General features: G+C 39.5%; 1 pseudogene; it reads right to left on the reverse strand.

The window, feature by feature from the left end:
* LOC125754678 (elongation factor 1-alpha 1-like) overlaps positions 1-16,583 on the reverse strand; it is a 166,730-nt pseudogene that overhangs the window by 5,582 nt on the left and 144,565 nt on the right.

A 16,583-nucleotide genomic window follows, 5' to 3' on the forward strand; every position in this document is an offset into this window, starting at 1 on the left:
CCTTTCGGCACCCTCGGGAACACCAATTAAACGTAGGTTTTTCTTCCTCAGGCTGTCGTTTATTTCCCTTATTCTATCTTCATGGTCTTTTAATTGTTTGTCTCTTTTTTCCTCAGTTTCCCTCTTTGCTATCAACTTGTCTTCTATGTCACTCACTCGTTCTTCCACCTCGTTAACCCTCGTCGTTAGGACTTCTAGTTTGGATTGCATCTCATTCAATTGATTTTTAATTTCTGCCTGATTAGCTCTAAATTCTGCAGTCATGAAGTCTCTTGAGTCCTTTATGCTTTTTTCTAGAGCCACCAGTAGCTGTATAATAGTGCTTCTGAATTGGCTTTCTGACATTGAATTGTAATCCAGATTTTGTAACTCTGTGGGAGAGAGGACTGTTTCTGATTCTTTCTTTTGAGGTAAGGTTTTCCTTCTAGTCATTTTGCTCAGTGCAGAGTGGCCAAAAGCAAGTTGTACTTGGAAAAGGAGAAAAAGAGGAGAGAAAGAAGGAAAGAAAAGAGAAAGAGAAAAAAAAGGAAGAAAAAAAAACGAAAAAAAAAAAGAAGAAAAAGAGAAAGAGAAAGAAAGGAGAAAAAAGGGGGGTGGGGGAAGGAAACAAATCAAAAAGCAAAACAAAAAAAAAAAAAAAGAAAGAAAAAAAAAGAACCACGGGGGAGTATCTTCTGATTCTGTGTACTTTAAGTCCCTTGGCTCCCCCTGGAAGTTGTCAATCTAGCTGGTCTTCTGGGGGAGGGGCCTGCTGTGCTGATTTTCAGGTGTTAGCAGTTGGGGGAGTTGCTCTGCCCCTGCCTGGTGCAGGGCTCAGTGGGGGTTGTTTACCCCGTGAGGCCGCAGGAGGAACAGCCCCAGTGGCGGGGTCAGCTCTGGAGCCCTGGATTCAGCCCCCGCAGGAACTCTGGAGCTCTCCGTCTGCAGGGCCTGGATGCTCCGGGCGGGGCCGCTGATCTGCTCAGCTCGGGGCAGGAGCGTCCTTGCTGTCCTGGGCCCTCCCGGCCTCTGCCTGTCCCGGGGGGAGGCCGGATCCTGGGCTGTGTCCCCGGCGCCCTGTGCTCTGGCACCTGCGCTGTTGGATTCGCGCTCCCGGGCCGCACAACCCCCTCCGCGGAGCCGCCGCCCGAGCCCCTCCGAGCTGCTCCGGGTCCCGCCGTGCGCGCTGCAGCCCTTAGGGAGCTCGGCGCACTCTCCTGGGCGCGCAGTTGCTGTTACTGTCCCGGGGAGCCCGAGGGCATCCCCGCCCTCTTGGGTCCTGCTCCAACTCCCTGCGAGCCCCTTTGCGCCCGGGAAGGTCGGTGCAGCTCCTGCGTCTCCGGGACGGGGCTCTCCTGTCCTGGGGACACTCGCCCCGGCCTCAGCCCGGCTCCTCGCGGGGCCCCTCCCCCTTGGAGGCCTTTGTTTCTTTATTTCTTTTTCCCCGTCTTCCTACCTTGATAGAAGCGCGAACTCTTCTCACTGTTGCATTCCAGGTGTTCTCTCTTTAATTCTCAGGCCGAATTCATAGATTTTCAGGATGATTGGAAGGTTTTCTAGGTAATTTGGTGGAGACAGGTGATTTGGAGACCCTACTCCTCCGCCATCTTGCTCCGAACTCCGACAGATACGTTCTTGACATTGAAGCCCACACTGTCCCCAGGAAGAGCCTCACTCAAAGCTTCAGGTGCATTTCAACACACTAGACTTCAGTTGTAACACTGACTGGAGCAAAGGTGACCACCATGCCAGGCTTAAGAACACTAGTCTCCACTCGACCCACTGGGACAGTACCAATACCACCAATTTTGTAGACGTCCTGGAGAGGCAGACGCAAGGGCTTATCAGTTGGACGAGTTGGTGGCAGAATGCAATCCAGAGCTTCAAGCAGTGTGGTTCCACTGGCATTCCCATCTTTACGGGTGACTTTCCATCCCTTAAACCAAGGCATGTTAGTACTTGGTTCCAGCATGTTGTCACCATTCCAACCAGAAATTGGCACAAATGCTACTGTGTCAGAGTTGTAGCCAATTTTCTTAATGTAGGTGCTGACTTCCTTAACAATTTCCTCGTATCTCTTCTGGCTGTAGGGTGGTTCAGGAATCCATTTTGTTAACACCAACAATTAGTTGTTTTACACCCAGTGTGTAAGCCAGAAGGGCATGCTCACAGGTCTGCCCATTTTTAGAGATACCTGCTTCAAATTCACCAACACCAGCAGCAACAATCAGGACAGCACAGTCAGCCTGAGATGTGCCTGTAATCATGTTTTTGATAAAGTCTCTATGTCCTGGGGCATCAATGATGGTCACAGAATGCTTGCTGGTCTTGAATTTCCACAGGAAGATATCAATGGTGATACCACATTCACATTCAGCTTTCAGTTTATCCAAGACCCAGGCATACTTGAAGGAGCCTTTTCTCATCTCAGCAGCCTCCTTCTCAAATATTTCGATAGTTCTTTTGTTGATCCCACCACATTTGTAGATCAGATGGCCAGTAGTGGTAGACTTGCCCGAATCTACGTGTCCAATGACGACGATATTGATGTGAGTCTCTTCCTTTCCCATTTTGGTTTAGATTTAGCGGTGGTTTTCACGACACCTGTGTTCTGGTGGCAAACCCATTGCAAAAAAAGCCCAAGCATCCTTTAATATAGCTGTAGCCCTAGGAGTTGCAGAGGTCCTATGGGACTCAGTTGCAGCCCAACTCAACTGAATAATCAATGGTATACTCTCAGAACTACCTCATACTTCATAAAGTACTTATATTCACAGTTACTACTTCCACTACATCCTCTCATCTTGTGAACTTGGGGAAATCTGCTTTCAATAATAACAGTAGCTACTATTTACTGAACATTTTAATCAAACACTGCTGTGAATTGTTTTTATTTAATCTCAAAACAACCCTAGTAGATAAGTATAACTATAATCATATCCATTTTCCGGATGAAGAAACTTAAATGTACAGAAGTGACACAATTACTAAGTGGCAGAGCTGGGAATTCAACTCAGGATTGCCTGACATCAGAGATCTTACTCAAATACTAAGCTATGCTGCTCTCTTGCTAAATCTTTATCAGGCCTGTAACTTGGGTTTGCTTACAAAGGGAGTTTGAACCATGAATACAGCTTCTGACATTTTATAGTAAATTCCCCCCCTCACCCCCGCACGATGACAGGAGAAAAGGGGACATATGATCACAGTTACAAAATTGTTTCAAGATAAGAAAGGAAGGAGGGATCACTAGGAGAATCTAGTTATCAAAATATTTACCTGGACAGTCTCTGTAATCATTGCAGTGCAGGCAAGGGAAATAATAAGTCATTGCCCAGGGATCCTATTCTTTGAGTATTCAAAAGAGAAGAACTTCTTGGTGATTGAATTTATAGCCATTAAATACTTTCATTGCAATGTTTATTTCAAGTCATTAATTGTAGTTGGAAATATTTAGGGACCTCAAGGTAAAATGTTCAGCCTTGATGAGAATCTGGCATGATTTGCAAAGTGTTACAGAAGGCAGGTCCAAAATATGAGTCTTGATTTCTTTCTAGGCACCACAATGGGGTGCCTAAGGGTCCAGCCCTTAAAAGTTTCTACCCTTACGCAAAACAGTGGAGTTGTCATTTTTCAGAATAATAAAAGACTTCTTTCAGTTCATGCTGTAAGTGTGAAGAGTTTTTCAAGTTTTCCTGAGCACTTTTCCATATTTCTTGCAACAGTAGAAGATTATTCAAATTAACCTCATCCATTCAGGTATTTAACATCAATATATCCACATTCAGAGATAAAAGATTTTCTATCTCGGGAGCTTCTTATTAACTCTTCTTATCTGGTCAAATTTCACTAGGCAGGCCACAGGAAGTTGTAGATCCTAGTGCTTCCCGGATATTGGACTTTCTCCCAAATCTCTGCCTGGGAACTGCGAGCTGAGTTATTGCTGTCGGAGAATTATGCAGTGTGTCTGGGCTGTGTGAGGTTATCTGATCAGCACAGGCATTGGTGAGTAAAGTTTACTTTCCCCCAGACAAAGAAGTATAAACTCAGAGTCTCAGGCCTGGAATAAACTAAAATGCCATTTTGTTGAACTTGTAGTCAATGCCTGTGTCACCTGAGAATTATATTCAGGCTCCTGCAATAATAGAAGAATAGAAATAAATTTACTGAGTGCTTACTGTATGCTAAGGATAATTTTTATGTATTATTTCATTTAATATTTATAACATCATTCTAACATACAAATTATTTTACAGATGACAAAAATAAAATTCGGAGAAGTTAGATGGTTTGGCCAAGGTTACATAGAAGTAGCAGGGCCAAGATTCAAAACCATGTCTGTCTACACAGCCCATACCCTTAAACATCACATTGGCCTTCATAATTCAGTTATCCAAGATATTCCCAGCTCTAATGTTCCATCATGGTGTTCCTAAAAACTCACTCATACTTGTCAGTATATCTGCATCAGTGTTAGACTCAAAATATTTAAGTACCATACCTCTTCTTTCTCATTTTTCCTCTTCCTCTCCCAACAAAAACAACAAACCTACTTTGATTTTTAATATTAGTCCCTCTATCCATGGTGACAAAAAAATATTGGTTAGCATAAAAATGAAACTGGCCATTAAATCTTGAATTTCTAGAACAAAATAAAAGCCTAAGTTGGATGACAATATGGGAAAATCAGGACCAAAGATAAACCTTTCATAAGCCATTATGACTTAATTAAGTCATCCTCCAAAGTTTCATTGAGTTCAAATGTAAAAAGACTCAAGATACCCTGGGCAAAATGAGTCTCTCAGTTTTTCACTGGGTTCTACAAAACAAAACAGACTTGTTTGTCTGGTTTATTTAAAATTATTTATATTCAGAGCTCTTCTCCCTTTCTACCTGCTTGTTGGTGACCTCATCCAGAGCAGGGATCATGTCTCTCATTGATTTCTTCTGCTTTTGTTTTTAAGTACCTATACATTTATTCTTCCAACATTTATTGAGCACCCTTTTTGTCCTTGACACTGTATTGAGCACTGGATACACTTGAAAAAAACATATTCTCACTCTCAGTTTAGTGAAAAAAACAAAATCTAAACCAACAGCTGTAATTTAATACACAGAATGCTCTAATAGAAGTATGTGCAGAGTATTGTTTGTTTGGTTTTTTTAGAGTATTGTCAAGAACGCAGTAGGTAGCACAGTGTCACACACATTACAGATGTTCAATATCCATTTGTTTAATTTACTTAAAGAGAAGAACAGCTTAGTTTAGTAAAGGGGGGCCATGACCTATGAGGTAGATCAAGGCCACAATAATGCAAGCTCCCCCATAACTCCCACTTCTCCAAATTAAGACCAGCACACAGAGACAAAAGATATTAAAATGGAGGAACAAATTTCTAATGTTTAGGTGTTTTTTTACCCCAACACTTCATTCTGCAAGTGTAATATTATAGAATATCCTATTATTATATGGCCCAGAAATAAGTTATTAGTGGGTTAGGACTCAAGATTATTAGCAGAAGTGAGGAAGCACAAATTTTCCTGTATCAGTACTGGTAAAAGTTTTAGGGGTAGAGTGGGTGGGGGTAGAGGATGCTTACTATGGATGGATAAAAAGTGACAAGCTAAAAGTGATATGGGGGTAAGAGCTTCTGAAAATAGAGACTAGACAGTTGTATAATGTTGGCTGGTAGAGAGCAGTAGGTACATAGTGTTTCTAGCAGAGGTAAACAGTAAACAAGACCAGGTAATTAGTAAGAAGTTGATGAAAACCAATTACTTTTTATGAAAACCAATTACTAAAGTAAATTACTGGTTATTTTGGATGGTTATTAGGAAAAATGGGTGTGATATTACTGCAGGAGTAAAGAGCTGGACATGCTTGAGATTCTCCCATTTCCTGTACCTTCCAAACTCTATAACCCCTCTACGCCCACATTTGTTTATTTCCTTGCCCTCAACCTTCTCTTTGATCTCCAACTTTCATCAAACAAGTATTTATGTATTCCCTATTGTAGATAAAGCATTATGCCAGGTATGGAGATAAATGATATGTGGTTCTGCCCTCAAAGAGTTTACAACCTAGAGAAGGAGATGAATACGTACTGTATATACTCCATTAATTGCAATTTATTGAAGAAAGTGGTATGTGTTATAACAGATGAGGAAAAAACCAAACTACTGTGAGACCTCTAAAGGAAAATATTAATTCTGACTTAGGAGAAAGAATACTTGGAAGACATTGAGAAATAAATGGCTAGAATTTTGATGGAGAGAAATGGATGGATAGCCATTCTGGTCAGAGGGATGTAAGCAAAGTCATAGAAAGTGGCATGTCTGGAGAATGCTGAGTATGTCAAAACTAGGGAGGCAACTCATCCTAGTTTGCCTGTGATTTTCCAGATTTTTGCACTGAAAATTCTGCATTCCAGGAAGATTAGGTAGGACAGGTAATAAATGATAATGAAGGGTACTGAATGTCAGGCTAAGAAGTTACGACTTCATTTTGGAGGTGGTGAGAATCAAAGGGTTTTGGAAACGGAGCGATATAATCAAAATATAAGATTATTCTGGAAAAAAAGTATCCAGGGAAGATGAAAAAGGTAAAATCTTGTTTTTAGCTTTTATTTAAAATCCAGTTTTTTTAAATAATAAATTTATTTTTTATTGGTGTTCAATTTGCCAACATACGGAATAACACCCAGTGCTCATCCCAACAAGTGCCCCCCTCAGTGCCCGTCACCCATTCACCCCCACCCGCACCCTCCTCCCCTTCCATCACCCCTAGTTTGTTTCCCAGAGTCAGGAGTCTTTATGTTCTGTCTCCCTTTCTGATATTTCCTACCCACTTCTTCTCCCTTCCCTTCTATTCCCTTTCACTATTACTTATATTCCCCAAATGAATGAGAATATATGTTTGTCCTTCTCCGATTGACTTATTTCACTCAGCATGATACCCTCCAGTTCCATCCACGTCGAAGCAAATGGTGGGTATTTGTCATTTCTAATGGCTGAGTAATATTCCATTGTATACATAAACCACATCTTCTTTATCCATTCATCTTTCGTTGGACACCGAGGCTCCTTCCACAGTTTGACTATTGTGGACATTGCTGCTATAAACATTGGGGTGCAGGTGTCCCGGCGTTTCATTGCATCTGTATCTTTGGGGTAAATCCCCAACAGTGCAATTGCTGGGTCGTAGGGCAGTTCTATTTTTAACTCTTTGAGGAACCTCCACACAGTTTTCCAGAGTGGCTGCACCAGTTCACATTCCCACCAACAGTGTAAGAGGGTTCCCTTTTCTCCGCATCCTTTCCAACTTTTGTGTTTCCTGCCTTGTTAATTTTCCCCATTCTCACTGGTGTGAGGTGGTATCTCATTGTGGTTTTGATTTGTATTTCCCTGATGGCAAGTGATGCAGAGCATTTTCTCATGTGCATATTGGCCATGTCTATGTCTTCCTCTGTGAGATTTCTGCTCATGTCTTTTGCCCATTTCATGATTGGGTTGTTTGTTTCTTTGCTCTTGAGTTTAATAAGTTCTTTATAGATCTTGGAAACTAGCCCTTTATCTGATACGTCATTTGCAAATATCTTCTCCCATTCTGTAGGTTGTCTTTTAGTTTTGTTGACTGTTTCTTTTGCTGTGCAAAAGCTTCTTATCTTGATGAAGTCCCAATAGTTCAGTTTTGCTTTTGTTTCTTTTGCCTTCGTAGATGTATCTTGCAAGAAGTTACTGTGGCCGAGTTCAAAAAGGGTGTTGCCTGTGTTCTCCTCTAGGATTTTGATGGAATCTTGTCTCACATTTAGATCTTTCATCTATTTTGAGTTTATCTTTGTGTATGGTGAAAGACAGTGGTCTAGTTTCATTCTTCTGCATGTGGATGTCCAATTTTCCCAGCACCATTTATTGAAGACTTCTTCTTTACCAATTTGAATGCCTTTAATGTATTTTTGTTGTCTGATTGCTGAGGCTAGGACTTCCAGTACTATGTTGAACAGCAGTGGTGAGAGGGGACATCCCTGTCTTGTTCCTGATCTTAGGGGAAAGGCTCCCAGTGCTTCCCCATTGAGAATTATATTTGCTGTGGTCTTTTCGTAGATGGCTTTTAAGATGTTGAGGAATGCTCCCCCTATCCCTACACTCTGAAGAGTTTTGATCAGGAATGGATGCTGTATTTTGTCAAATGCTTCCTCTGCATCTAATGAGAGGATCATATGGTTCTTGGTTTTTCTCTTGCTGATATGATGAATCACATTGATTGTTTTACGAGTCTTGAACCAGCCTTGTGTCCTGGGAATAAATCCTACTTAGTCATGGTGAATAATTTCTTAATGTTAATGTACTGTTGGATCCTATTGGCTAGTATCTTGTTGAGAATGTTTGCATCCATGTTCATCAGGGATATTGGTCTATAATTCTCCTTTTTGGTGGGGTCTTTGTCTGGTTTGGAATTAAGGTGATGCTGGCCTCATAGAACGAATTTGGAAGTACTCCATCTCTTTCTATCTTTCCAAACAGCTTTAGTAGAGTAGGTATGGTTTCTTCTTTAAACGTTTGATAGAATTCCCCTGGGAAGCCATCTGGCCCTGGACTTTTGTGTCTTGGGAGGTTTTTGATGACTGCTTCAATTTCCTCCCTGGTTATTGGCCTGTTCAGGTTTTCTATTTCTTCCTGTTCCAGTTTTGGTAGTTTGTGGCTTTCCAGGAATGCGTCCATTTCTTCTAGATTGCCTAATTTATTGCTGTATAGCTGTTCATAATATGTTTTTAAAATCGTTTGTATTTCCTTGGTGTTGGTAGTGATCTCTCCTTTCTCATTCATGATTTTATTAATTTGAGTCTTCTCTCTCTTCTTTTTAATAAGGCTGGATAATGGTTTATCTATCTTATTAAGTCTTTCCAATTCTTTCCTGGTTTTGTTGATCTGTTCCACAGTTCTTCTGGTCTTGTAAAATCCAGTTTGTTAATGCGCAGTGTAACATTAGTTTCAGGTGTACAATTTAGTGATTCAGCACTTCCATACAACACCAGATGCTCTTCACAAATGCACTCCTTAATCTCCATCACCTGTTTCACCCATCCTCTGGTAACCATCAGTTTGTTCTTAGTTTGCCCCTCTCTCTTTTCCCCTTTGCTAGTTCATTTTGTTTCTTAAATTCCACATATGAGTGTAATCATATGGTATTTGTCTTCCTCTGACTTATTTCACTTAGCATAATACTCTGGCTCCATCCATGTCATTGCAAATGATAAGATTTCATTCTTATTGATGACTGAGTAATATTCCATTTCCATTGTGTGTGTGTGTGTGTACCACATCTTCTTTATTCATTCATCAATGAATATGAATGAACTTGGGCTTTTTCCATATTTTGGCTATTTTTGATAATGCTGCTATAAACATTAGGATGCATATATGGAAAAAGGTAAAATCTAATTTGCAACCTATTGCAAGAGTCCATGTGAGAGATACAAAGAAGACTTCAACAAAGGAATCTGTAGCAGGGAAGAAGAGGAGCCACAAGACATAATGAAGTGGTAAAAACCACCAATCCATAGTGACTGATATAAGAAATTTAAGGAAAGAAGGATGATGACTAAGGTTCCCAACCTGATTTATTGGGAAAATTCAGGTGCCATTAGATGTAGGAAATAAAAACAATAGTTTTATTTCAAGTATATTTCAATTTTTTTATTTTAGTTTCCAACAGTCTGGGGCTTGGGGCGCCAAACAGACATAAGACTTTTTGGCTAAAGAAAGATATTGGCCGTAGCTTTAAGATTTGGAAGCCATAAATACAAAGAACCATACATAGTCATAAAGCCAGATTTGACCACCTATGGAAAGAATAAAGTTATAGGAATTAGAGAGGAATATATGATGATCATTAGAGTCTTTCAAAAGCACTCTATTCTCACATTTTATTGGATATATGACATCATTGCCATTTACCAGACACATAACATCACTGCCATATGATAGCTTTAGCCAACTAAACATGGATAAAAGATATCACTTGTAAGCAGAAACTTAAAGAGGTAATACATGGTTCAACATGCCTCTTTTCTCCTGCCTTAACAATCATTAAAGCATGCATCAAGAATTTTAATCAGTCTGGGTCCCTAGGTAACTTCAGTGAGCAGAGACACACTGCTGATAGATTTATAGCATGAGCAAGAAATAAACTTTTGTTGTTTCAGTCCATTCAAAATTCGGGAGTTGTTTGTTGCTATACAGTAAGCTAACTTATCTTGAATGCTATGTAAATTTTAGAAATGTGTATATTTAGAAGTCAGAAAGAAGAGGGAGCTGACATAGTAAAAGAATAAACAAAAAGGTAAGGAGTGAATTGAGAGAAAATGAATCTTAGAAGACAGGGAAGAAAAACTTTCAAGAAGTGAAAATGGTAAGAAATACTAGATAAAATTAAAGACAGAGAAAGAACATTAGATTCAGCCATTTGTAGTACATTTGGTCACTTTTAATAGGTTCAGTTGTGTGATGGAAACAAAAACTGGGAGTTGACCTACTCATCCTGTACAACTGAAACTTTGTACTCTTTGACTGGTGCTGCTCTATTTCTCCTTCTTCCCAGTCTCTGGCAACCATCATTCTACTCTCTGCTTGTAGGAGTTTGACTATTTTAGGTTTCTCGTGTAAGTAGTATCATGTAGTATTTGTCTTTCTGTGCCTGGTTTATTTCATTTAGCATTAACACCTTCCAGATTTATCTGTGTTGTCACAAATAGCAGGAATTCCTTCTTTTTTAAGCTGACTAGTATTACATTGTATGTGTATGTTACTGGATTTGGGTTCTTGGGCCTGACAACCATAAAAATGAGGCTGGACCCCAAGAGCAAAGGCACATGTAAGGCTTTACTGGGGCTACCTTTGAGTAGAAGGAAGACAGAACAACAACAGAGAATAGTCAGGCTGGTCTCCCCAAACAGAAGAAAGCTCCCTCCTGATTGGTTGGAAGGCAACCCAGGCAGCTCATTGGTGTTTTTCAGAGCCTGAGTGTCCTCTATTTTAAGTCCGGCTTGTAACCAGGGATGCATTCAGTCATCCTGGTTCTGCTGTGCAAGAGTAGTTTAACCACAGCCACAGGCAGAAAGCACCCCAGATATACAATGTTTTTTACTTGAGGCTTGTTCCCATGGATCCTGACTTCCTCATATATAGCATATTTTCTTTATCCATCATTCACTAATGGGCATTTAGGTTGCTCTCATGTTTTGGCTATTGTGAACAATGCCATAATGAACATGGAGATGCAGATATCTCTTTGAGATCCTGATTTAAATTCCCTTGGAAGTAGAAGTGGGATTTCTGGATCATCAGTCTGAGAGATCTACCATACCACATAGAGACTATAGTTTACAATAGTATATAGTATGCTTTAAAAATTAGTAAGAGAGTAGATCTTATGTTGTATAATATCACTAATAATAACCATAATGATAAAGAGGGCAGGAAGGAAATTTTGGAGGTGATACATTTATGGCTTAGATTGTGGTAATGGTTTCACATGTATATACTTACCTCCAAACTCATCAAGTTGTATATATTAAATATGTACAGCTTTTTGTAGTCAATCATGCTGCAATAAAGTGAATTCTCTTAAAAGATGCATTGAATTGAAGAGCTAATAGGGAGTGTGAAAGTGGAGAAAACTTATGACGATAACCCTGAATTAAAAACGTGGTGGGAAAGGGACGTTGCTTAATCAGTGCCCTGCCTCCCCTTTGATAAGCATGGTTACTTCTCTCTTTCCATCTCTTTGCTTATTTTCTTTCTCCATATTCCCCTAGCTTCACTCCCTAGACCTCTCTTTCTCCTAGATGTCTCTTCTCTCCCTCTGCTTTGTCTGTACTTCTGTTTGTCTCTGCCATGTCTTCTTCCTCATAATTATGATGTCATAGATTCTCCAGTTGTACTGACTAGGCCCAGTTCAGTCTGTGGTCTAATACAGAGAATCTGTCTACTCTACTGCTGACCAGACTAAAATTGAATGTTGCATCGATGTGGGGGTGAGCTCACTAATTTACAAAACTGCTTCTTCCGTCATATTAGATAACTGTAGTTATCTAGAGAGAAAACCTGTCCTCCTACTCAGCTTAAATATGCCCTCCCTTTCACTTTCTCCCAGTCCTCATTCTACTTTTATGTGACACAACACAACTATTCTCTGCTATATCTCATTCTTTTATTTTTTAAAGATTTGTATTTATCTATTCATGAGAGACAGAGAGAGAGAGAGGCAGAGATGCAGGCAGAGGGAGAAACAGGCTCCACGCAGGAAGCCCAATGAGGGACTCGATCCTGGGACTCCAGGATCACGCCCTGGGCGGAAGGCAGACACTAAACCACTGAGACGCCCAGGGATCCCCCTCTCATTCTTGATACTGACACTGTCTTTTCTCTCCATTCTTCATTCTTAGCTCTCACTTTCTATTGTCTCTCAGTGATGGCCCTGAACTAGAAACTAAACATAAATTTCATGCTTGATATCCTTAGTTACACCAAGTGGCTGAATAAATTGACCTTATTTTTTAAAATATATGTAAATGTAATATATATATAGAAATGAAACAGTATTCCCTTGCTATATATATATATATATATATATATATATATATATATATAATTATAAAAATATATATATATAGGCATCAGTATTCAGGAGATCTATATTCAGAACATATTCCTAGCAATGAAAACAACTTAGAATAATGTATATTTAAGCTAGCTTTTGTGCAGCAAGTCTTATATAAAGAAGTGTTAGGCTTCTTTAAAAAAGAAGTCTTTTTAAGTTCACAAAGAAAAAGTTAGGTTGAACACTTTAAAATCACTTTTTGGGGGGTTGACAAACAAAACCATTAACGTTTTTAAAGTTAGTTTTTACTTATGTATGGCCCCTGACTGAATCAATTATCCTCAGTAGGTTCAATTAAAGGAGTGAAGAATCTTGGAGGACATCATTCAACATTGCACTTCTTTAAACTCTCCTCCCTGTTCTTCTCAAATGCTGAAGCCTTAGCTTGAATGGCCTATTATATTGCTCTTATAAGGGCTTACTGACAGGAATTCGAAGATGGTGGGAGATCTGTTCCAATACTTAAACTGTTTATAAAGCTCTTCTCTGGCTGAATATTGTTTCTAGCATTGAAGGGAAAGGAAAGGTGCTTATAAATGCAACCACTGACTTCCTAGATTCCCTTATACCTTGAAACACAATGATAAGGTTAAATTAGGAGAAATCTTAGTCATATTTCTTCATTCAGAAACAATCATCACTTTTATGTCTGCATATCTTTATAATTTTCACAGCATTTCCCAACCCATTATCTTGTTAGGACTTTACAGTTATGTGAGGTAGGAAAGATATGTATGTTTTCCTCAGTCTACAGATAATGAGACCACAGCTCACTTAGGTCACACAGCAAGTACATGGTCAAACCAAAACTAAAATGCCCCTACTTCAGTATTCTTATGATTCACATTGGTTCTTTGAGTTCTAATTTAGCTACAGGATAGTATAGTTATGCCAGGCAAGGATTGCATGCAATTTCATAAGAAGCAATCTCCATATTGCTGTAGTTATCCTGAAGATCCATTTTGCAGAGGCCAGACTCAAGGCTTTTTCTACCTGTGGCTTCCACTTGACTGTGGTCATCATTTATGATGGGAAAACAGTCTTCATGTACATGTGCCCACACTCTCAATTGTCCAAGGATAAGATCATCTCAGTGTTGTATGGGGCTATAACACCCATTTGGAACCCACTCACTTACACTCTGAAAAACAAGGATGTTCAAAGATGCCCTAATGAAGGTGATCAAAGGAAAGATAATGGTCTGATGGCTGTAGGTACCTTGTCCAGCATCCTTTTAAAGAGTCACCAGTTCTTTGCTCTTTCACAATTGTCTACAAAACAGAATTGAATAAAAGATGAACCAACCAATCTCAGGCCAAATTAAATGGAGGTCAGTTGTCATCAAACAATTTTTTCCATGACAGTTTCATGTTTAAGAACATGGATCCCTAAGATGGTTCTCTAGTGCATGAGTTTATTTTTCACTGATGTTAATCATAACCAAGGAAAAGCAGGTGCTAGAACATTGGATAGAGAAGTCCACTTGGATAGAGATAGGTACCACTTAAGGAGGGAAACTGTTCTTTTATATACAAATGAAACAGTATGCCCTTGCTTATAAACTGCCCCTTCCCAGAGAAGGGAAAGCTACAAACACTTGTGATGCTAACCCACTAAGAGCAACGAATTTCACATACTAGCTCTGAAGCACCTACGTAGTCATGGTGTTCACCTGATGAAAAAATATGGCAGGGAGGCACACTCCACATTCTGCCTAGTATTCCATTTATTTTGGTATGTTTGCTGCAACAAGTTTGTAATTTACAGAGCCAGATAAGAATGATTTTTGGATCAGCTACTGTTTTGTTTTGTGGGCACTTCTCTGCCCACAAACAGAAATGGGAGTGCAGAAAGTAAAGGGAGATCTCTAATCTCTGTATTTTCCAGGGGCTTTTTTTTTTAAAGATTCTACTTACTTATTCATGAGACACAGGCAGAGGGAGAAGCAGGCCCACTCCAGGGAGCCCAATGCAGGACTCAATCCTGGGATCCCGGAATCATGACCTGAGCCAAAGCCAGACACTCAACCACTGAGGCACCCAGGCGCCCCTCTTCCAGGAGCTTATACTCTGAAAAGGATCAGATGACTGCTGAAAATCTAAGCCTAGAGGAATAAGAAATTTAACAAGATTCAGATGTGCATACCCCATCTATTCTAGGTAACCTCCATGGTACTGCCAAATTGGCTTTTTCCTATTCCCTTCCTTCCTATGGAGTTGGTCTGGCTTACCCAGTACTGACTGAGTTGAATGGGTAGGGATGTGAGATTGTGTTCTACAGAGGTAGACCTGAAATATGCACAGTGCATATTTATATGTTGAAAGCAACAAGGATACCAAGTTGGTTAGTAAATAAACATGCATTAGGAAAAGTGGAATTTCAGACATGTGGGGGGGGCACATATATACTACAAGGAAAGACTAGTCCAGAGGGCTAGAGTCAGGGATTGACATAAGGATCTCAGATAAAAGCAGACTGAAGCACAGGAGTAAAACCTAAGGGGTTAAGAAGATTGAAGTAGGCTGACTTAAGAAGGCAAGTTAGCGTAGACCCCTGGTGTTCAAGCTTTATGAATCACGTGGAGAATCTTGATGAAATGCAAATTCTGATTCAATAGGTCAGGGTCATAATCTGAAATTCTGGATTTCTAGATTACTGGCAAGCTTCCAGGTGGTTCCAATGCTACCAGTATGTAGACCTCACCTTTGAGTGTCAGAAGTATGGGCAATCCCATCTAGAAGACACTGATACAGTAGTGTGGATATCAAGTAACAGTTTAATGAGGATGAGAGGAGAGAAAAATTTAAGTTCATAAAATCACACAGAAGTCTTTAAACATTTAGACATTTTATTTTATAATTCTTAAGCTTTGCTCTAACACTAAAAATAAAGAATAAAGTTTTCCATAGAGAACAGATTTCTGCCTTGGATCATTCAGGACTCTATAGCTTACATGTCAATGACTCAGTGATGCTTTTCTTTACCCTTAATGATGTTGTTTACAAAATTATATCTAAACTGGGACTTCCCCAGAGGATAATGAAGCATTTGCTGCATAGAGAGAGGCATGAGAACAATATTTTTGGCATTAGGCTGGAAAGGATAAAGCAGTGGCCCAGTAACCTAATATCATAAATACATGAAATTTGTGCACCCTGAAATCAACACTATTGCATTTGTATCATATGCAAAACTTAAGACAAATCATATAAGGAGCTCTATTCCCGTCAGTACTAAAGATATTTTCTTGTAATTGTAGCTAGCATTTACACAACGTTTAGCAATTTATGCATTATTTTCACATGTTATATTTCTTACAGCAAACCTATGAGATAGGTAAAGCAAATATTAGGCCCATTTTCAGAATAGAAAAGAAAGTTAGAGAGTCAAATGATTTACTAAAGGACACAACTTAAACACTCAGATGTCTTGACTACAAATCCAGTGTAGTTTCCATGGTACATCTAAGATTGTGCCTTAAAGTAAATTGTAATGCAAAATGATTGCCACACATTTTGGTGGCATGTTCAAGAATTCTAATCAAACAGGTGAAGAAATTCATATGGGTCATAAAATGAAATGCTAAGCCAAGGAACATGGGATCTACATGAGGAGTATATTACTTGTTTCTTCTCATCTACCAGGGGATCATCTAAATATAGGAATGCTGCCTTTCTTGTCAATTTCTATGTTATTACCAGTCTTTGGTTTGTGAAATACTTCTTTCCACATAGCAGGGATTACTTTGCCTACCTGTCTACATAGTGATCCCCACCCTAATTTCAATCTTGAACTTAGGCAAGGAGTATATAGGAAACTCTAAAAACTTTTTTGATTTAATATCAGAATAATCAACTTCTATTCCATATTTGACCCTTTGTCCCAGTTAACTTCCATTACCTTTTCCCAATTAGTTCTTTGGGTCATGGTCAGCTGCCTACTA

This window comes from Canis lupus, chromosome X (genome assembly GCF_003254725.2).
Source record: "Canis lupus dingo isolate Sandy chromosome X, ASM325472v2, whole genome shotgun sequence".
NCBI lineage: Eukaryota > Metazoa > Chordata > Mammalia > Carnivora > Canidae > Canis > Canis lupus.